The following is a 22,377-nucleotide window of genomic DNA, read 5'->3' on the forward strand; positions in this document are numbered from 1 at the left end:
AAAAAAAAAAAAAAAAACGTAATTCAGCAGCCAGGAGGCAGATTTCAACTACAGACCAACTTGCACCTAATCCCCAAACAGACCGCTCAGCAGCTGTTGCACTTGTCAAAGTCGTCTCCATTCTCCTCCAAATATGCCCCTGGAGGAAAATGACAACTCCCTAAAAGCAATCAGCTTTACTAGCAATCAACTTTTCCAATAACTGGGGATAAAACAGAAGTGAACCACGGACCCATGCCCCTGAAATTAATCAAATAAAACAGCAATTCCTTGTATGAATGACTTAACCCCTCCTCTCCAAAAAAAAGGGATATCCAGAAGCAAAATGGATCCTAGACAAGTACATTCAGCCTACAAATATTTATTAAGTACCTACTAAATGTTAGGAATTATTTGCATTTTTCTGAGATACTAAGGAGCCCTCAGTGGCTTCTTGAAAAACTCACAGCTTGTGAAAATTGTAGGTGAACACTGTGTGAAAGAATGAGATGAAAAAGTGTTACTTCTGTGCCCTAAATTTTCTCTTATTTTCCTTCTAAATAAATGTCTTTAAAAATAAAATATCCTAAATTTTGTTACCTACACTTATTACCTGCCAAGGATAGGAAGAGCATTAGTCTCTATAAAACAGACCGGTGAGCTGGGCGGTGGTGGCGCACGCCTTTAATCCCAGCGCCTGGGAGGCAGAGGCAGGCGGATTTCTGAGCTCCAGGCCAGCCTGGTCTACAGAGTGAGTTCCAGGACAGCCAGGGCTACATAGAGAAACCCTGTCTGGAAAAAAACAAAAAACAAAAACAAAAAAACAGACCAGACTGGTGAGATCAGTGGGACAAAGAGAAGGTCCTCAAAACAACAACAAAAGAAAGAAAGAAAAAAGACACACACAAAAAGAGAAGATCCTCAGCCGCAGAATGCTACACCCTCCAACCCACTTACCCCAAGTGCTACACCCTCCAACTCACCCCGACAGCCAACCCACTTCGTGTCATCTCTCCCAATAGTAGATCTCAAACTGTGAGGGGTTGTAACAAAGACACTCACTCTATCCAAAATTCAATATGCACACAAAGACAACCTACCTTCAGAACTTCTGCCACCACTGAGTGCAATTAGATATTCCTACTCCATCTTTGATGTCAGACCAGTTTTAAAACAATGTCTCCCCCACCCCTGCCCCCCCCTCTCTTTTAAGCCAAGTTCACTAGCCCCAAGGTCAGGGGAGACACCATGGGGAGGGATGGTGGGGGGGAGAGGGAGGGGGAAGAGAGAGAGAGATTGTGTAGGTTTTTTTTGTTTTGTTTTGTTTTAGTTTTTTGTTATTGGTTTTTTGTTTGTTTTGATTTGTTTTGGTTTGGTTTTTGGTTTTTCGAGAGAGGGCTTCTCTGTGTAACCCTGGCTATCCTGGAACTCACTCTGTAGACCAGGCTGGCCTCGAACTCAGAAATCTGCCTGCCTCTGCCTCCCAGGCGCTGGGATTAAAGGCGTGCGCCACCCGGCATCCCGTAGTTTTTGTGGTGGTTGTTCGAGGGAAAATGACAAAGATAAAACCTACCAGAATCCCCAGATTCTGGGATCTTTTGTTCCCTAAGCATCTAACAGGTCCAACATAAAAGGAAAAGAGAACGTTCCATCTCAAGCATTCCTGTTTGAAATCCGGATAGTCTCAGATAAAAGGTTCATTGAGTAAGGGGAATATGATGCCAAACTGGATGAACTGAATTCAATCTCTAAATCTCACAAACAGGAGAACCAACTCAGTAAGTTGTCCTAAAATCTCCACATCTACACCATGGTACACACACACACACACACACACACACACACACACACACACACACACACAGAATAAATGTTAAAAAGGACCTGTCGGTGCAAGTCAAGTCAATTTTGTATTCATTTTGCTTTGTCAAATAAATTGCAACCATCAAAACTGTTCATAGCTGGGCACATATGTCTTTAATTCTAGTACTTCCAGGGTAGTGGCAGGCCAATCTCTGAGCCTGATCTACCAGTGATTCTAGGCTACCATAGTGAGGCCCTGTCTCAAAAAGGAGGGTGAGGGGAGATGCTGGTGCAGGGAGATGCTGGTGCGGGGAGATGCTGGTGAGGAGAGATGCTGGTGAGGGGAGATGCTGGTGAGGGGAGATGCTGGTGCGGGCTCAGGCACTAAGAACACAGTTTCTCAGGAAGCTCTGGACTCAGTGCCAGCACCCACATGGCAGCACACAACTATGTGAACCTCCAGCTCCAAAGGACTCAATACCCTCTCTTCTAGCCTCTAGATACCTGGTATCCGTGTGGCACACAGACATAAAGCAGGTAAAACATTCAAACAACAAAGAGGAAAGGGGCTGTGTAAGTTTAAAAGAAAGGGAGTATCAAAAAAAATAAAAAAAAAAAAAAAAAAAAAAAAAAAAAAAAAAAAAAAGAAAAAAAGAAAGGGAGAGGGCCTTCACAGATAATTAAATATACTGGGCTGAACCATTTAAAAATTAGAGTTGCCAATACCTGTTTTGTTTTTTTTTAACCTCCCCAAACTGTTAATTTTGCACAGCTAAACCTAATAGTGTAACACATACTTCAAAGGAACAATGATTCAGGTAGCACTGCCAATCCTGGCTTAAGAACTTAACCTTCATTATAACAGTGTCCACAGCAAGCTAATCTCCTACCAAACAACCAACCTGGCTGCCTAAAAAGCCACACTGTCAAGATCCAGTCTCTGAATCCATTTTAACCTCACTGGGACTAGAGTCTCCCTTTAGCCAATCCACTCAAAACCAGGCTCCTAACACAAGCCTGGTACTTTTCCATGGCCCTGTTTTTCTCACAGAAAAACCACTACTTATAGCAACAGCCTTATCTTGTTTTATGGAGGTCTGTTCACGTCAAATAAACAAATCACAGGCTCCTTAATAGTAGAGATAACCCTTTCCAATCTCTGAAAACCTGCAATAAAATGTGTACTCAATTTAGGACAGGTTGGGTGACTCCGCCCTACGCAATGAAAAGAATGGCTAATTCCCTCAACAATTGAACCTCAAAGGGGATGAAGACGGACGGTCTCTAAGAAATACTCCAAATTTTTGACACTTGTGGTTGGTAACTGTCACTGAGTGGATTCTACCTGGGCCAGTTGGACATGGTCTCTATGTAGTGGGAAAACCAGAAACTGCCTACCTAACGTAATCTAGCAGAGTTAAAAACGGGCTCTTCCTTCATTTGACAGTTGATGGTGAAGCACTGTGCTCAGTAAGGAAAATGTGGAACACTGGAAATTCCTCTCTTCCTTATGCAGAATCCATTCCTGAAAAGCCTGTGAAACAGAAACATCTAAGAGCTGAGCAAGTAGCTGATTTAAAAAAAAAAAAAAAAGTTTTTAACCTTTTATGTGAATGGGTGTTCTGCCTACATGTGAGTCTATATGCCATGTGAGTCTACACACCATGTGTGTGCTGGATCGCTATGACGAGTTATGAGCTGCCGTGTGGAAACCCAGAATTGAACCCAGGTCCTTTGGAAGAGCAGCCAGTGCTCTTACCCTCTGAGCCATCTCTCCAGCCCCACAAGAAGCTGGTTTTAAAAACAAGACTTTGAGTCCAAGCGTGCAAAGATATCCTTAGTTGTCTTAAGGAACAATGTTTAATTTTTAAAACCAAGGCACAATCACTTGATATATGACAAGTATCAGGCAATTAATTTTCTAAAATCGATGCCTCTCTCAGACTCTAATTTTCTTTACACATCTTAAAAAAAAAATCAGTATTCACTAAACAGAATTTCAAACAAGTAAATAAAAAGGTGAACAGTGATCTTAGAAGGAAGTAGATAGTCTCATACAAATGTTCTGTTTAAAAGAAAAATGTCTTAAAATGCAGGCACGGCAATGCATAACTATTAGCTTGAAGAAGAATCAGCATTTAGAGGCTAACCTGGTCTGTTTAGTCTCAGGCCAACCTAGGATACACAGCATGATCCTGTCCCCGGACATATACACATATCCAGTCTTTTCTTCTTTTAAAGAAAAGGAATGAATGGTGTGGTCAGCATTTCTGACGAATGCCGACCCTGACAATACCTGAGAGGCTGAAACGGGAGGGCTGCTTCTAAAAGCACAGAGGCTGCCTCGTGAGTTTGATGGCAGCATATGCAGTGGAGTGAGAACCTGTGTCAACCAACCAAGAAAAAAACAAATCTGAACTGCGAGTCGGCAGCACACTAGCTCTTCTGACCCAGAGCTGAGTATCACTCAGAAGAGAAGAGCTGAACTGGGGAGGAGGACCAACACCTCGGCTAATGAGAAGAGAGAACCAAAAAAGCTTAAAGTCACTTAGTCAAAGGGATCTGGGCTGAAGGGCAATGCTGCTACGTAGCCGATGAAAGCTTGGGTCACTCTATTAGGACCGACTTTTGGTAGGAATGCTTTCTCATGACTTCCCTTCCATCCTACCCATACTTCAGGGAGCAACCAAATCAATCTCAGATGCTAAACTATATCTGGAGGGAGAGCCCTATTTGTCTGCCATCACTCGATACCAAAATGCTTTAGGTTCTATAGCAGAAAGGCAAGTCGTGCATTCAGTAGATGTCTTCATGGAGCGACGGCTGCAGCATAGTAGAACTTGAACAGTTTTAAAGAGCAGAGACAAGTAAGTGAACCTGACCACAACCAAACAGAATCTAAGTAGAATTTAGGAAGAAAGAAAGCTCAGCAGAACCCAAAGTTAATTATTCTTCAATTTAAAGGTCAACATCAAAACATTCCCCGCTGCTGCCGGCTGTGAAGCTGCGGACACTCTGTGTATTTGCTGGCTGGCATAAAAACTGGCACAACACTTTTAGAAAGCATTTTGGCAATATGATTCAAGAGCTTTTAAAACTGTTTCTATTTCTTAAGGGATCTAATACTATTTCTGGAATTCTATCTTAAGGACATAGTCTACAATTAAGGAAAAAATCCTCTGGGTTCAGGAAAGCATTATTCATTATGCAAAAATCACTCTACACTATGTAAATAGCCACTTAGAAGGAAACAGGTAATTTACAATGGAACAGTCATCTAATAAAATCCTGAGTTTCCTAAAAGCATAAAAAAGGGAAAACATACCAAATGATCAAAGCAAAATGCATGCATGCATAATCACCTGTACATAAATCACAACATAAAGAGTTGTCTTTAATTGGATCTCTGTTAGTCTGAGGCCAGCCTGGTCTATAGAGCAAGTTCCAGGACGGCCAAGACTGCACAGAGAAACCCTATTGGGGTGAGCAACATGAGAAGACATAAAAATACAGAAGATCAAGAGTCTTGAGTTTTGCTGAGTGTAGTGAATGCCTTTACTCCTACCACTAGGGAGGCAGAGGCAGGCAGAACTCTGTGAGTTCGAGGCTAACCTGGTCTACACATTGAGTTACAGGACACTTAAGAGCTAGGGAGGGAGAGGGAGAGAGAAAAACAAATGTGTTCAAATCAAAATAAATAAAGAAACAAAAAGATTCTGGGTTTTCAGGTAGAAAATACCATAATACTGAAAGCAGAGTGGGAATCAAAATGGAGAAAGTGAAGGTGTAGGACAGGAGCAGGTCCCAGGCTCCTGGCTCACACCTGTAGTCCCAGGAGTCAAGGGAAGGCGGCTGCATAAAGGGCTGCAAATTCAAGGGCAGATCTTGTTACTCAAAGGGACCTTGTCTCAAGGGGGAAAAAAGTGGGGGAGGGAGGTGGAAACACAGGGCTCACACAATACAAAGCGGAAGGAAGGGTGAGCCTGCACAAGTCCATTTCTCAGCCTGAAGCCGTGCCTTAGGAATGCTTTCCCCCTTTTACCTTTGCCTACGGTCTATTTTCCAGATCAACAATATTAGAGAACTACAAAGCACGCATGGATAACAACAACAGGAATGTAGAAAATACCACTCTAAGACCCAGTGAAAGCTGGCTGTAGCCTTGAGCAGCACTGTACTAGAATCCACAATAACTGATAAGCCTGAGACATGAGGACAATGGAGTCAAAGACAGCCTGTGCTCCAGAGGGTTTTAGGTTGGTCACAATAATGAGATCCTGGCTGAAAAAAAGCAAAAATGGAAGATTACCTAGAAAAATATTGCAGCGATTTCCAACCAAACTCAACAGCAAAGTATGGTGAATATTAACTTTAAAAAGCTACATGCGGCATGGGTCCCGTCAGTGGTGGCGCATGCCTTTAATCCCAGCGCTTGGGAGGCAGAGGCAGGCGGATTTCTAAGTTCGAGGCCAGCCTGGTCTACAGAATGAGTTCCAGGACAGCCAAGGCTACACAGAGAAACCCTGTCTCGAAAAACAAAGGACAAAAAACAAACAAACAAACAAACAAAAAAGCTACATGGGTCTGGTGAGATGGCTCAGTTGGTAAGAGCACTGACTGTTCTTCTGAAGGTCCTGAGTTCAAATCCCAGCAACCACATGGTGGCTCACAACCATCCGTAATGAGATCCAACACCCTCTTCTAGTGTGTCTGAAGACAGCTACAGTGTACTTACATATAATAAATAAATCTTAAAAAAAAAAAGCTACAGAAAGAAAGCATTTTGTTTAAAAAAAAATAATCAAAAAACAAAATCATTGCTCTTACCAAGAAATAAAACACAAATTTCAAAAGAAGGCACCATAGCACAGTGGTTGAGAGCAAGCACTGCTCCATTAATTGCTATTTTTTTTTCTTCTCTTGTTTTGGCCCCACTCACTCCAGCCCCGCTCCTTCCCAGAGTGGAAGGCTTAAGATTTATTTATTTTATGTTAGTGAGTACAATGTCACTCTCTTCAGACACACCAGGAGAGGGCATCAGATCTCATTCTAGATGGTTGCGAGCCACCATGTGGTTGCTGGGAATTGAACTCAGGACCTCTGGAAGAGCAGTCAGTGCTCTTACCCGCTGAGACATCTCGCTAGCCCATTACCTGCTATTTTACATTACTCTGTACCTCAGTCTTTGATCTGGAACAGCAGTCCATACCACAGAGGATGCACATTACATTACATTAACTCTATTATACTCTATGTGCAGTTTTATATGGGCTGCGAAGACAGCCTGAGTGGTGCCAGTTACAGAAACCATAAAGTTGATGAACGGTTCGAACCACATATGTGCATCTACTTAATGCCAGTTGATTATAGATGTTAAAGGTGGTTTAAATGATAAATGTTATCATGTATGTATTTTTCCACAACATAAAATGCTTTTTACCCATCACCCATGTCAATTACATTTTAATTTTTCATGCTAGAAAATAAATTATATTCTGAGACTTAAGTTCAAAATTCCCATATTAAAAAATCATTTACAATTAAAAATGTTAAGATTCTTTATCAGCCTCTTACTTTTCAAAAGTAAATTTCAAAACATGCTGCACTATCATAAAGTTTTGATGTTCAAAGTACCTAACTTGAATTTTCAAACAAATATCTATTCTGGAAGTTGTTGCTCCCTTGTCAGCCACAAACCCAAAATACACTGTCCTAACCTAAAACAACTTGGAAACAGATCTATAAACTCTTTCGAGCACAAGAAATTTAGTGTCTTCTACATGCAGAAAAACTCCACAAACCTTAAATACAACCAATTATGAATAGCAACAAAAATCTTTAAATGTCCATTTTAAAATAAAAACTTACAAAATAGCCCTAAACCACTTACAAAATGAGCATGTGTTAAAAAGGGGACAGAGAATACCAATTTACTATACCCAATACTGACTGACGATGTTTGTTGCATAGCAACAAGACTCTGCAGTCGGAAAACACAAGATTCCCTTTCTTGATTTGCCAAGCCACAATTAACTCCCGAGGTTAAGAAATCACGCAAAAAAAAAAAAATCATATTTGTGTATGCTGCCAACTTAAGTCTAATTATATAAATAATTTATACTTCTCAAACTACAAAATGGCAAATATAAATCTAGATTGCTTAGAACTCCAAAATTCAATGTTTCTCTGTTCTCATTGTTTTTGGGTTTTTTGTTTTTTTCTAGCTGTCCTGGAACTCACTCTATAGACCAGGCTAACCTCGAACTACAAAATCTGCCTCGCCTGCCTCTGCTTCCCAAGTGCTGGGATTAAAGGCATGTACCACCACTGCCTGGTTCACTGTTTCTCTTATTTAGAAAAAAAAAAAAACACAAACAAACAAGCAAGCAAACTACTTAGGCTCACTTTGGAGCCAAACTTCCATTTGAAAACATCATCTGCAAGGCAGTTCCGGTTTTATTTTGTGTGCATTGGTGGGTTTGCCTGCATGTGTATCTGTATTCCAACTGTGACATAGGTCCCACTAAGGCCAAAAGACAGTAGGATCCTCTAACACGAGTTACAGAAGGTGTGAACTGCCTTGTGGGTAACGGGTTTGCAACAAGTCCTCTTAACTGCTTAGCCATCTGCCCAGGCCCATCTCGTTTTTGAGATAAGCGGTAATAATGCTTGGGTGTGCACATACACCTCGTTTCATAACAATAGTAATATACTTTCAGCTGATTTAAAAAATTATAATTATCAGAAAGAATTATAAGCATTTTAATTCTCCTGGGATCTGAATTATCTTAATGAACTGTATATACAGGATATTTCAGAGAACTTCTCAAATAAAACTCTCCAGGTAGAGAACGAAGATTGAAAGAAACTGCAGTTATTCCTATCCCATCTTTAAATGCCTTCACTGTGCTGGACTTTATTTATTGTGAGAATATTAAATGCCCCAATGTGTGACAGATTTAACACACATACACACAAAAAAAAGTTAAAAATGTTTTTCCACCCTTTCAAAGAAACCCTGTCACTTCATAAAATAGCTCTTCCGCTTATAACAATGTATTGTCTAAGAAAATTATTTAAGAGCACTTTGGATTTATTAGCTTATAAATCAATCTATACATCACAAAGACATCCACATATTCTTGCTGTTTATTACAAATGGAGGCTGTTATATAGAATACAGACACTGCGTTATGGACACTGGTTCAGAGTCTCTGAAATAACCCTGTACCTTAACCCCGAAGCCTCAAGTTATCAAGTTTACTAACTCAGAGGAAAAGTTCTTCAAATAATTTTAAAGAGACTGCAAGAAAAATATGTAATCTTGGAATCTTGGAAATAAGCCAAAGTTGTGTTTCAAACAAGGTTCTAGCACTTAGTATGCGCTCCATTGCAAGAGCACCCTATATATCAGCTTAAGGAATTAAAAGAAATAACTTATAGGAAGTCCATGGCATTCATACCTTTTCTGAGATTTATTTATTTTGGTTGTGGTTTTTCAAGGCAGAGTTTCTCTGTGTAGTTCTAGCTATCCTGTAGATCAGGCTGGCCTCAAACTTAAGAGATCTGCCGGCCTCTGCCTCCCTGAGTGCTGGACTAAAGACAAGCACCACCACTTCTTGGCATGTTTTCCTTTACCACCCCTCCTTAAAGCTTGTCCAGTCTGCCATCAACGAGGCCACAGGTTTTAACAGAAAGGACCTTGATTTGAATCCCACTGTCATTTACCCATCACGTGACTTTAGCCAAGGCACCTCCTCACCATTCTCACTGGAGAAGAACAGTAAGAACATCTGCGAAGCGGCCTTCCAACGATCAGCAGCAGCAACTGCATATCAAATGTCTACTTCAAGCAAGGGATATTGAACACTGACATATAGAATTGTTTAGCCCACTTGGTTTACACCAACAGGAGCAAAAGACCCAAAAGCAGCCCTGGCCCTGCCTGTCTCAAATGTTTCATCTGAAAAGGAGTTAAGTCTAAATATTTGCACTGAACTATAAAGCACACTTTGGAAAAGTTTTAGCTTACATTTCACTAATATTAAAATTCAAAATCATGTTTTCCTTCATATAACTCTTAACATATTAACAGGCTTGTGTCAATTAGTAATTTTTGTTTGGTTCTCTTTTGAGAGTTCTCATGTAACCCAGATAACTAATGTCAAGTGAAGTGTGTGTGTGTGTGTGTGTGTGTGTGTGTGTGTGTGTATGCACAACTGTGGGAATATTTCTCAGAACATCAGGAATAATCCCTCAGCATCATTTGTTAAATAGAAGAGAACCTTCCACAATAAATGATCTTATCACCGCTCCTTCCTTTTCTTGGGTTGGGTTTTTTGGGGGGTGCAGGGGGAGAAATAGGACAGTCTCAACTCTGTAGCTCAAGCTGGCCTCAAACTAGCAGCAAACCTCCTGCCTCATCCTCCCCAGGGCTGGAATTTACAGGTCTAAGTCAACACAACTAACAGGCCTTTCACTTTTACTGAAAATAGACTTACCTCTGTAAGTTTATTTCTGAACTCTCTTCTACTCAGTCTATATGGGTTTTATTACTGTAGCCGTTTAGTACGATTTTTAAAACTACTACAGTTAGTGTGTACACGTACATATGGACACGGGGTACATGTGTGGACATCAGAACTTGCAGGAGGTTGTCAACGCCCCTCTACCACATGGATCCTGGGATTGAGCTCAAGTTCAGCCTTGGTAGTAAGTGTCTTGACCAACTGAGCCATCTCACCAGCCCACCAGTTTCGTAGTTTTGAAACTGGACATATGGACCTTCTACTTCTGCTTTTTAAGGTTAGTTTGGGTCCCTTGAAATTCCACTATCAATTTTGGATGGGCTTTTTTTCTTTTCAGAGAATGTCACGGGATTCTGATAGGGACTACAGTGTCCACATGTATCATTTGGGGTTACGCTGACCTCTTAACAGTATGTTTTCATTAATTTAGATATTTTATCTTTTCCAGAAAAAAAAATTATTTTCAGGATACATATTTTAACTCCTTGATTAAATTTACTCCGTGATATTTTATTCTTTCAGATACTATTGCAAATAAAACTGCCTTTCTGGGCCGGGCGGTGGTGGCACACGCCTTTAATCCCAGCACTTGGGAGGCAGAAGCAGGTGAATTTCTGAGTTCGAGGCCAGCCTGGTCTCCAGAGTGAGTTCCAGGACAGCCAGGGCTACACAGAGAAACCCTGTCTCAAAAAAAAACAAAAACAAAAAACAAACAAACAAAAAAACTGCCTTTCTGAATTTCTTTTTTGGATGGTTCATTGCTAATGCACAGACACTAAATTGCATTTTGTATGATCTCAGACCTTACAACTCTGCATTTATTAGCACTAGTGGCTTTATCCTGATTCCTGCGCTTATTTTTTTTAGACACATATACAAGTTTCCTTCTATATCTGTCATTGAGGCAGCTTGTCTAACCAAAGTGAGATGAATGAGATCAAAGTTGTGATACATACCCAAATGGGAAACTCAGGCTAGAACTTGATGAAGTATCTCAGAATAAGACCTCATTTAGAAACAGGGTCTCTGCACAAGGGACACAATGTTAGGCCCTTAATCGAATATGGCTGGGATTCTTATCAAAGAAAGACATATCACTGGGCACAGTGGCACACACTTCAACACTAGTGTTTTGGAAGCTAAAGCAGGGCTGGATATATACAGAGAGACCCTGCTTCAAACAAGCAGGGATGGGGTAGTGTCGTGTTAATAGAGGGGCACATAGAAAAGTTATAAGACTAAAGGAGCACGAAGTTGTAAAAGAAGGAGTCCATCTAAACCTCAAGGAATTCGAGCAAAGACCAGGAGGACTACTTGCAGTACTTGCAGTTCTAGTCTGTTGCAAGATATGTGATCACACTGTGAACCCCACAATTGTGTTATTTGGTGAAAAAACAAAAACAAAAAACAAAACAGAACAAAACAGTTTCTAGTTGTGGTGTGGTTTGGCCCTTAGTACACACCTTTAATTCCAACAATGAAGGTGAAGTTAGTTTGTAGACGGAAGCACCCATGTTTTGAAAGTGATGTCTGACTGAGTGGCAGACAAAGTGACAAACCAGAGAAAGATTTGACAGAGTAGACTATGCCTGATTCTCACGAGGACAGAGGAAAGAGGGGCAGCATAAGAGAAAGCAGAACAGGGGGAGAGAAGAAAGAAGCAGTTTCATCAGGAGAGTTTTACGGAGAAAGGTTGAAGAGAGAACAAGCTAGACACAGGTGAAGACAGAACGGGCCAGAGAATGAGGAGCCGGAAGATTAGAACAGATTGCCAGAGTTAGTTTGAGGTCAAGCAGAGCAGTTCAGTCAGAGACAGAAAGAAGCCAGATTAAATCTTGAGAGAGGAGTTTGGACCAGAACAGTTGAGTTGAACCAGCCAGCTAGAGATCAGAAAGAACTAGGAAGGGGTGAGCTTAGTCAGCAGGAAGTCTCGGAGGATGAAGCATTCTAGGCCTGCGTAAGATTGTACGGATGGACGCTTCCAGAACTAGGCCTAAGCTAGCAGACAAAGGCAGCAAACATCAGAATTGATAGGCAAGTAAGCTATTCTTTTACCATGCGTGTTCTGGGGGTTGAACCTCGGTCATCAAGTTTAGCAGCAACCACCTTTACCTACTGTGCCATCTTGCTATTCCTCATAGATGCAATTCCGTTAAACTTGACGACCTGCCCCCCAAAGATGAAAAACCTTGGGAAACCTCCATATCTAGAAGATATAAAGTTAAAAGATGGCTTTCAAAGGTAATTCCCTTAAAGCAGAGCAATATGCACTTTACTGCGGCAATACAAAACTACCGCAGCGTGAGATCTACTGCACAGCAGGCTGACTGGGGTCAATACCACCATATATTATAAAACAGTCAACTTCAAATATACCAGCACAGGAGTCCATCAAGCAAGGCTACAGTGAACTGGTTTGAATCGTTCCACATCCTACACTATATATATATATTAAACATCCCACTGCACTCTACAAATGCAATATAACTATGATTTGACAATTAGAAATACCAAGGACATGCTAAGCATGGTACTCAGCTCCAAAACTCAAAAAATTTTAAATGAAAACAAAGTAACATTGCCAATCCATTAAGCCTAAGGGGTTTAAGTGCTACAGGAAATTTAAATGTCCTGTGTGACTGCCACTATTTAGAAGGAAATCAACCACAAATATGTAATACATCCTCATGTTATCAAGTATTTTTCTTTTACAGCTCTTGAAAACAGATGGATACCTTATTCCTCACTAAGCAAAGTACAAGGGGACCAGTAATTTCTAAGCATGTCTTTATAAATCCTTTTGGAGGTTATCTTATTAGACAACTCTATTAACTTTGGGATCGCAGAGTCAAAGCAATCATGAAGGGCTTAAGCCACGATAAAGAGAAGTTGGTCTTTAATTCTAAGAGAAGCAGAAGACGTGGAGGGTTTCAAAGAGTGAGGCTGAGCTAGTAAAGTTCTTCTGACTACTGTGTAAGAGGACAGACCAGACAGGAATAAGAGCAGTGAAAGGAATGAATCCAAAGCTACGTACGTACTTGTGAAAATGTAAGAGGACAAAACGATAAAAGATCTTACCACACCATCCAAGACAGCACAGCTCTCAGGGAGTCCACCAAGGCATCTCTGCCCAGTCACTCTCTCCCTCACAGTAGGTGTCACCTCTACTGCAAGCCACGCTGGGAAATCATGAGCACAGTAAAAGCAGACCTTTCAAAGACACAATCCTTATCAAGTCACTGAAAATGACGAACACTTTCTAATGAACGCAAAGCCACTGGTAACGCTCAAACTAAGAAGGATGGAGACCTGGAAGAGGCACTAGGGAACTCAAAGCCAGCTCTACAGCCACCAGAGCTGACCGCTTCCTAGGCGGCGGACAGACTCACTCAAGATTATCGCCCCCATCACCTCAGCAGTCAACTCTAGCATACCTCGAGACAGTGGCTCTTAACCTTTCTCATGTTGCGGTGACCCCCCACAACCACAAAATTACTTTGTTGCTCAACCATAACTGTAATTTGCTAGTTATGAATCATAATATAAACATCTGATATGTAGGATTATCTAATATGCACTCCCTAAGGGACCATGACCCACAAGTTGAGAACCCCTGCCGTACGGGGATTAAATAGGAACAAATTAAAAGCCCATCATCTACTTCCTCCAAGACTTAACCCATCTGAATGTGAGGCATGCAAATCTCCTGACCTACACACTACAGGGTATACATGAAACAAGGTATATGCCACAGATGAGCAGAGGAGCCAGGCCCTCAGAAGTCAGTGAGCATGCCCGTGTGCTGACTGACTATACCCTAGCCTGGGCTTCCAGATACCCGAGATGAACTTTCTCTTCTTTATTGGCTTGTTGCGGGTTTGGTTTTCCTCTGAACAGATAAGGCCTCACTATGTAGCTTGGGCTGGCTTGGAACCCACTCCAGAACCCAGGCCTTGAACTTAAGAGCCTCCTCACTTAGCCTTTCAAGCGTGTCAAAAAGCACTCTCTTCGTGTTTAGTTAGCACTCTAGGTAACATGACATGCTGAGCTCGTAACTGGAGACAACTAACAAAGGTTTGATTAGGAGGAGGTAAAAAAAAAAATAATCTGAAAGAAAGCAAGCCCTCAGGGGAACTTAATTTTGGCAAGAATGGGTTTATCCATTCTTAGAAAGGCTCACTGTAGGGGCTGGAGAGATGGCTCGGCGGTTAAGAGCTCTGACTGCTCTTCCAAAGGTCCTGAGTTCAAATCCCAGCAACCACATGGTGGCTCACAACCATCTGTAATGAGATCTGACGCCCTCTTCTGGTGTGTCTAAAGACAGCTACAGTGTACTTTCATATAATAAATAAATAAATATTTTTTAAAAAAAGGTTCACTGTAACATGGAAACTGTGGTTTGTTGATACTGTGCAATTCTGTCAAAAATTATGCAAAAAATATTAAAGTAGCCAACACCCAGCTCAGTGTTCTTGCATCCTAGCAATATAACATAGCTGCAACCAGGTCAAAGTTTTTATAATTGTTTCATTTTTCAAGATTAAATCCAAATAAAGCCATTTCTCCACATCTGTGCTATGCCCTGCTATCTATGAAAGGTGCTAGGCTACTTCATTCTCCATGGCCTTGTTCTTATACAAGAAAATAGACTGCTCTGACGAAGGTCCCGAGTTTAAATCCCAGCAACCACATGGTGGCTCACAACCATCCATCATGAAATCTGACGCCCTCTTCTGGTGTGTCTGAAGACAGCTACAGTGTACTTACATATAATAAATGAATAAATCTTAAAAAAAAAAAAAAAGACCCCTTATATATCAAATAGCAAGGAAAAATGAATTATTCATCCAAACATCAAATTATGGATCAGTAGAAGTTAACAATTACAGAGAAGCCTAAGAGCTGACTAGTAAAAATCCAAGGCTCTAGACAGAGAAAAGATAACAGTTCCACTGTGTACTGGTTAAGTGGCCTTGAGAAAAACTTCGCTATCTTGGCCTCCACCTCCTCACCCACAAGAGGGACGCATAGTCCCGAGCATTGAGCATCGAGTGGCTAAGGCAGAGTCACCTGAGCTCACATAGTGAAGATTCTGAGTGGTGAGTATTTCACAGTATTTTCAAACTATATTTTTTAAAACTCTAAGAAAATGAGACTATAATGCTAACACTGGAATTAATTGGCAAAGAAAAAATTTTCCCAAACACAAGATGTATGCTTTAAAATACAAATTAAAAAGAAAAAAAAAATAAAATTAAGCAAAACACATGTTGACAGTTGAAGGGAGAATGGCCTCAACATCAAAGCCGATCTGAGCTTCATCAGCCTAGGCTATTTATGGATTGCCCCAAAAGAATAAATTAATTAATTAAATTAACAAGTTTTGTGGGCTTGTAAACATACTCCTGTAATCCCAGCACTGGGGAAGCTCAGGTAGCGGGGTGTCACAAATTTGAGGCCAACCTGAAGACAAGGTTCCACGCCAGTGTTGCACTTCACAGCAAGAGCCTGTCTCAAAAAATATCACTTTTTTATAGGTATGTGAAACATAAAACAGAAATCTAGATAAAGGGAGGAATGGAAAACACGGAATTGTAAGGCATCATCCACCAGTTTCATGTAATTCTAATTAAAAATCACAACAGATTTGAGGGTCAAAGAGTCATTTCATTTTTACAAGTTTTGACAAAATTATTCTAAAGCTAATTTGAAAACAGAAAAGGGGGCTGGAGAGACGGCTCAGCGATGAAGAGCACCGACTGTTCCTCCAGAGGTCCCGAGTTCATATCCCAGCAACCACATGGTGGCTCAGAACCATCTGTCATGAGATCCGATGCCCTCTTCTGGTGCGTCCGAAGACAGCGACAGTGTACTCATGTACATAAAATAAATAAATGAACTTTTTAAAAAAAAGAAAACAGAAACAGAAGAGCAAATCAAAATTTGAACCTAAAGAGCGTCTTTCCTTTCTCTGACTAAAAGTATTTATGGAAATTCGGTATACAATATGAATTTGGTATTGCAAGTCTACCAGAAAGGGATGCTCTAAAAGAATGTTCAACACATGCTCTAAGTTATTACATAGTTCGTAGTTCACTTACTCCAAAATTGACCTCAGATGTTTAAGCAACAGGCAAACTGAGTCTAGCTCTAGGTTATGGAAAGCAGGATAACATAGAAGCTGTAAAGATCCTGATTAAATCTGATGGGAAACTTAAAAAACGTCAGAAACCCAACAAAATTAAAAGGCAGGTGACAAACTCAGAGGACACATGTAACACATTTTACATGAAGGTCCCGGACAAGTAACGCCTCATATAATCTGGTGTAGTCTCCCTCCACACTGATAGAGACTCTAGGCTTGAACACAAGACTGGCCATCGCTAAGGAAACGTAAGCAAGCAGGCCGCAAGGAGAGACTGGATAAGTGGGCGTACCTCAGAGACGGAATGGCAAGGAGGAGAAAGAGAAAAGCAGACAGACAGACAGATCCTAGGAGTCATGCTCTAACTGTCAACCTGACACGGCCTAGTCACCTACGATGACCTCCGCTGAGGTTAAGTCAAACTGGATGGTGGAGGGTTGTCGTGACTGCTGCCTGAGGGGAGGCAGCACAGCCCACCGTGGGCAGCACCATTCCCTGGGCAAGTGGTCTTGGGCTGTGTAAGAAAGCGAGCTAAGAAGAAGGCTGAACAAGTGAGACACCAAGCAGCATTTCTCCATGGCTTTTGCTTCAGGCTCCTGATTGAGTTCTTCACTGATGAACTGTAACCTATAAACTGAAGTAATCCTTCTCTCCCATAAGTTGCTTCTGGTCATCATATGTAACACAGCAACAGAGATGAAACTAGCTAAGTAAATGATCAACACAGCCGTCTTAGTAAGACAAAACTTACTACTACCCAGAAACCAATACACCTTGCACTAAATTTTGACGTTGTCTGTTAGTTAACAGGTACAAGAAATACACACTATAAAGGACTAGTGTCCTTAAAAATAACCAAATTTTTCTATTTATGTTCGTGTATACATACACACAAACACACGAATTAAAACAATGAGGCAAGACCTTTTCCTATCAGACTGACAAAGTTGAAGAATACTGATTATGCCGAGTTGGCCAGAATATAAGGAAACTGGAACTCTAAAAGTACTATTATATAATATATATCAAAACTTGGTAATTTCTTTTAGTCTGGTAATTGCTTCATTTAATATTCTCTCAAATGTTCACTGCACCCTTGCAGAGGCCTGTCCTGCGAAGCAGAGCTACAAAGTCAAATCACAAATGACTTTAGTAATTTTGATCATTGAGTTTTAGTCTACAGTGCTGCTGAAGGCATTAGGAGAACAACGATAATCTAGTTTCCACTCTAGTTCTAGAAGACCATTCTGATTGATGAATGGAAGAAAGTCAATTTGGGAAATGAGAAAACAATTGTCCGGGTGAGCTAACAGGTTTGCATAGCGTAAAGCAGCCAGAAATGAATGGAGGAGGGCCTAAGATGTCAAGTGGGAACAGTTAAAGGATACAGGAGCACATGGTGGTGCATGTCCTGTAATCCCACCACTTCAGAGACAGACAGAAGGATTCAGAGTTCCAGGCCAGCCTGAGCTATAGGAGACCCTAACTCGGAAAACAAAAGAGAGGTAAGTAAATACAGTTTCTAGAACTTTACCCTAAAATATAATCATATAGAAACACAATGACATACTTACATGGATGTTCACAGCGGTGTTTTTATGTCTGGAGACAGAATCTCAAGTAACCCTCGGGCTCGGCCTCCTGTTCCATCCCCTAAGTACTGGAATTAGAGGCATGTGCTACCTCACACAACAGAGTTAGGAATTTAGCTCAGTGGAAGAGTGTTTGCCTGGCAAGCACAAAATACAAAAGCAAGATGCTAGGTTTGGTTCCCAGAACCAAAGAGGATGAGTGTGTGGGGTCAGGAAGAAAATATTAGAACAAATCTTAATGTCATCTTTAAGTAACAAAGCGGACATGATCCATCCACCCGAGACTACTAGGTAGGGACTTATTTATAAAGATTTCTATTTAATGCCAACAATAACGTGCAAAAGAATAATCTAATGTGTGTATGTGTGTGTATGTGTGTGTGTGCCACAGCAGACGTGCAAAGATCAGAGTACAACTTTTGGTGGTGAGCGCTCTCCATCTACCATCATGGTTCCAATCATTGAACTCAGGTCATCAGGCTTGGCAGCAGTAAGCACCTTTCACTTGCTCAGCCATCTCTCCACATCTCCATTTTTAAATAGTACCATCTTTCCTTATACACACATTTACAACGGCATATGTATTACAAAAAGCCTAGAAAGCTGTACATGAAGAACTATTATAATTTAAGCTATCTAGAGAGGGGCTGTAATGAAAAGGCCTACTAGGCAAGAATGTGGACCCTCAGCCACCACTTAAAAGCCAGCTAATTACACTGCACCTACACTGGTAGGGCTGGGAGCAGAGGAGTGTGTTCCTGGAACTTATTACTCTGGCAGCCTAGCCAAACAGATGGATTCCTGGTTTAGTAAGAGGCCCCGACTCAAAAAAAACAAAAAAAAAGGCAGATTAATGACAACAGAAGCGAACTTCTGCAAATATACACAAGGGTACAGACACAAACGAGTACATCGCACATACACACACAATTCTATTTAGTTTGGATCTGAGTGTTTAACATTTTTATACTTTGAAAAGTTATGTGGAAAACCTGTACCATTTTTATAGCGGAAGGGAAAAAACCAGATATTTATTTGAACAGTAATTTGTTCACTTTCTAAAAGTAATTAAGTAAACTATAAAGAACTATTTTAAGTGAACATTTAAGATGCATAAATCTTTTTTTTTTAAAGATTTATTTATTTATTTATTTATATGTGAGTACACTGTAGCTGTCTTCAGATACTCTTGGGGGACATCAGATCTCATTACGGATGATTGTAAGCCATCATGTGGTTGCTAGGATTTGAACTCAGAACCTCTGGAAGAGCAGTCAGTGATCTTAAGCGCTGAGCCATCTGTCCAGCCCAAGATGCATAAATCTTAAAGCATTAAAAATACTAAAGCTAGGGCTGCAGAGATGGCTCAGTGATTAAGAGCACTGACTGTTCTTCCGAATGGTCCTGAGTTCAAATCCCAACAACCATGGTAGCTCACAACCATACGTAATGAGATCAGACACCCTCTTCTGGTGTGTCTGAAGACAGCTACAATGTACTTACATATAACAATAAATAAATATGTGGACTGGAGCGAGCAGGCTGGAGCGAGCAGAGGTCCTGAGTTCAACTCCCAGAAACCACAATGGCTCACAACCATCTGTACAGCTACAGTGTACTCATATACATAAAGTAAATAAATAAATCTTTAAAAAAAAACACTAAAGCTGGGTGTGGTGGTGCACACCTTTAATCCCAGCATTCGGGAGGCAGATGCAGGAAGATCTCTGAGTTTGGGGACAGCCTGATTTATACAGCAAGGGAAACCAGAGACAGAGAAACCTGTCTTGGAAATAAAAAAAAAAAAAAAAAAAAAAAAAAAAAAAAAAAAAAAAGGGCTGGAGAGATGGCTCATCGGGTAAGAGCACTGACTACTCTTCCAAAGGTCCTGAGTTCAAATCCCAGCAACCACATGGTGGCTCACAACCATCTGTAATGAGATATGATGCCTTCTCCTGGTGTGTCTTTAGAGACAGCTATAGTGTACTTACACATAATAATCTATATAATAATATAATAAATCTTTTTTTAAAAAAAGCTAAATGGTTACCAATTTCGCTTATAGCTAACAGGAGGCGAAAATATGGGAGTGGGGATGAAAGATGACATCTCGGGATTGCAGAACAAAACAAACATTTAGAAAACCTTCACAGAAAGAGCCCCAGCCCTTCACTGAACTGCAAAATGAGCAATTTGGACTCCCCCAAGACTAGTCATTCTACTTATGTTCTAGAGTCTTTGTTCTAAAGTTTCTCCCCTATCAAATAGACACTATGACATAGGACCAAAAAGGAGAGAAAACAGAGACCCTCTAAAGGAGAGGAAAGGGTAGTCATTCGAATTCACATCATCACTGCCAAGGTCAGGTACCCCAGCAGCCCTCTACCACTGGAAAACTACTGAGTTCATTTAAAACGGCATCATGGCTATCTTAGTCCCAAAAGACAAAACTCTCACTGGTATCTGAGATTACTGTAAACAGGCTCAAGGAGAGCACCCCTCAGACTGAACAGTCTTCCAGAGAGTCCATAGATAAGCTTCGTCACATTTCACTGGTGCCCTTACTTAGTTATTCTTATTGGTTTTAGAACCTAAAAAGAAAAAAAAACGTGCTTATTTTTGGGATGGGGTGTGTGCCACAGATGTAAACAGAGGCCGGTCAGAACACGACCTGAAGAGCTTGTTCTTCCCTTCCACCGTGAAGGTCCCAGGATCAAACTTAGGTCACCAGGCTGGGCACCTGTAGACCTGCTGAGCCATCTTGCCAGAGACTGTCATTTTTATTTATAACAAGGAAACTAACTGCTGCTAAGTGAGCAGTGACATAAGATTCTAAAACTTGCCCGGCCTTCTCAAAGGCACCACTGTCAGGGTTTCGATCTAAGTCCTCCCATAAAAGGCTCCTACAAAGACAGCCCAGTGCTATGCCTCTGTCTCCTTCAAGAAAACATGAAGATGTCAATGTTAATTCAACGTCATAAAAGGGTAAGGGGGTAAATGTAAGAAACAGATGAGATTACCTTTTGGTATTATCTATTCTAGTAAAAAATAAACAAACATGAACGATAATAATCTATAGAAGCTGTACCTCAGACAGTAGAAAATTCACCTTTAAATATGTACACAAGGTTATACCACTAATACGTTTTCATTGTGCCATAAAAGGCACATCCATACTGAAACATTTGCCAAACTTCCCATTCCTCCCTCACTTTTGGGGACCGCTGATATACTGATAGAATCATTCAGCATGTGGCCATTTGAATCTAGTTTTAATCTCTTAGCATGTTTTCATCCACACAGTAGAATATACCAATACTTCATTATTTTTGATGGTTAAATATTATTTCATTTTGGGGCTGGAGAGATGGCTCAGCAGTTAAGAGCACTGACTGCTCTTTTGGAGGTCCCGAGTTCAAATCCCAGCAAACACATGGGGGCTCACAACCATCCATAATGAGATCAGATGCCCTCTTCTGTAGTATCTGAAGACAGCTACAGTGTACTTATGTATAATAAATATTATTTCATTTTAAGAGTATACCACATTGATTCATTCATTCAAGGCAGTCCACTCTATTTGAATAACGGTGCTATGAACACCTGTGCAAGCTTTTAGGTAGACATGTTTCCATCTCTAAGTCTCTACTAGTGAAATTCCTGGATCACATAATTCTAAATTTAAATTTCTGAGGAACTTCTAAACTTTTCTAAAGCAGCTTAACATTTATACAGCTTTTCAAATTCTTAACTTAAACTTGTAAGACGTTAGACTTTCCTAGAAATAAAGGATTTATTCTTTCTTATCAAGCCCATTTTGTGTGCCAAGTGTTATGCCAGACAGAGCCGAATTTAATTTTCCTAACAATTCTGCAAGGTAGAAATCATTACAACTTAGAAGAAATTCAAATCTAAATAGTTTGCAATACTTACAAACCAGTGAGTAAATGACAAATCTAGAATTTGAATCCGGAGTTGACTTCAAAATCTGTATTCTTTATACCATGCCATTTTTACGCCGTATCATTTACTCAACTCTTAGATACATACACATTACATTTGTTTCACATCAAAAGGATTCTTCAGGCAAATTGTATGTTGAGTTAAAATTCTGGTATGAAAGCTTCTCAATATGAATAAATTTCTAAAAATCTAAGTGAATTACCTTCCCCATATATACTTTTCTTTAGTAAATTATTTCTGTAGTTACATTTTAAAAGGCCTACCTAGGATTAGTACGAGCATTAGAGATTACCTTTTTTCCACCAACATGCAACTATGTTCTGCTATTTAGAATGAACTGTGTCCTCCCAATTTATATTGTTGATGG

The 22,377-nt window shown here is 40.5% G+C and overlaps 1 protein-coding gene across 20 annotated transcripts in view; it reads right to left on the reverse strand.

The window, feature by feature from the left end:
• The window catches only part of Enah (ENAH actin regulator), a 119,582-nt gene that overhangs the window by 91,741 nt on the left and 5,464 nt on the right, over window positions 1-22,377 (reverse strand). The gene's annotated exons all lie outside the window — the stretch shown is intronic.

This window comes from Mastomys coucha, unplaced genomic scaffold (genome assembly GCF_008632895.1).
Source record: "Mastomys coucha isolate ucsf_1 unplaced genomic scaffold, UCSF_Mcou_1 pScaffold1, whole genome shotgun sequence".
In the NCBI taxonomy this organism is placed as follows: Eukaryota; Metazoa; Chordata; class Mammalia; order Rodentia; family Muridae; genus Mastomys; species Mastomys coucha.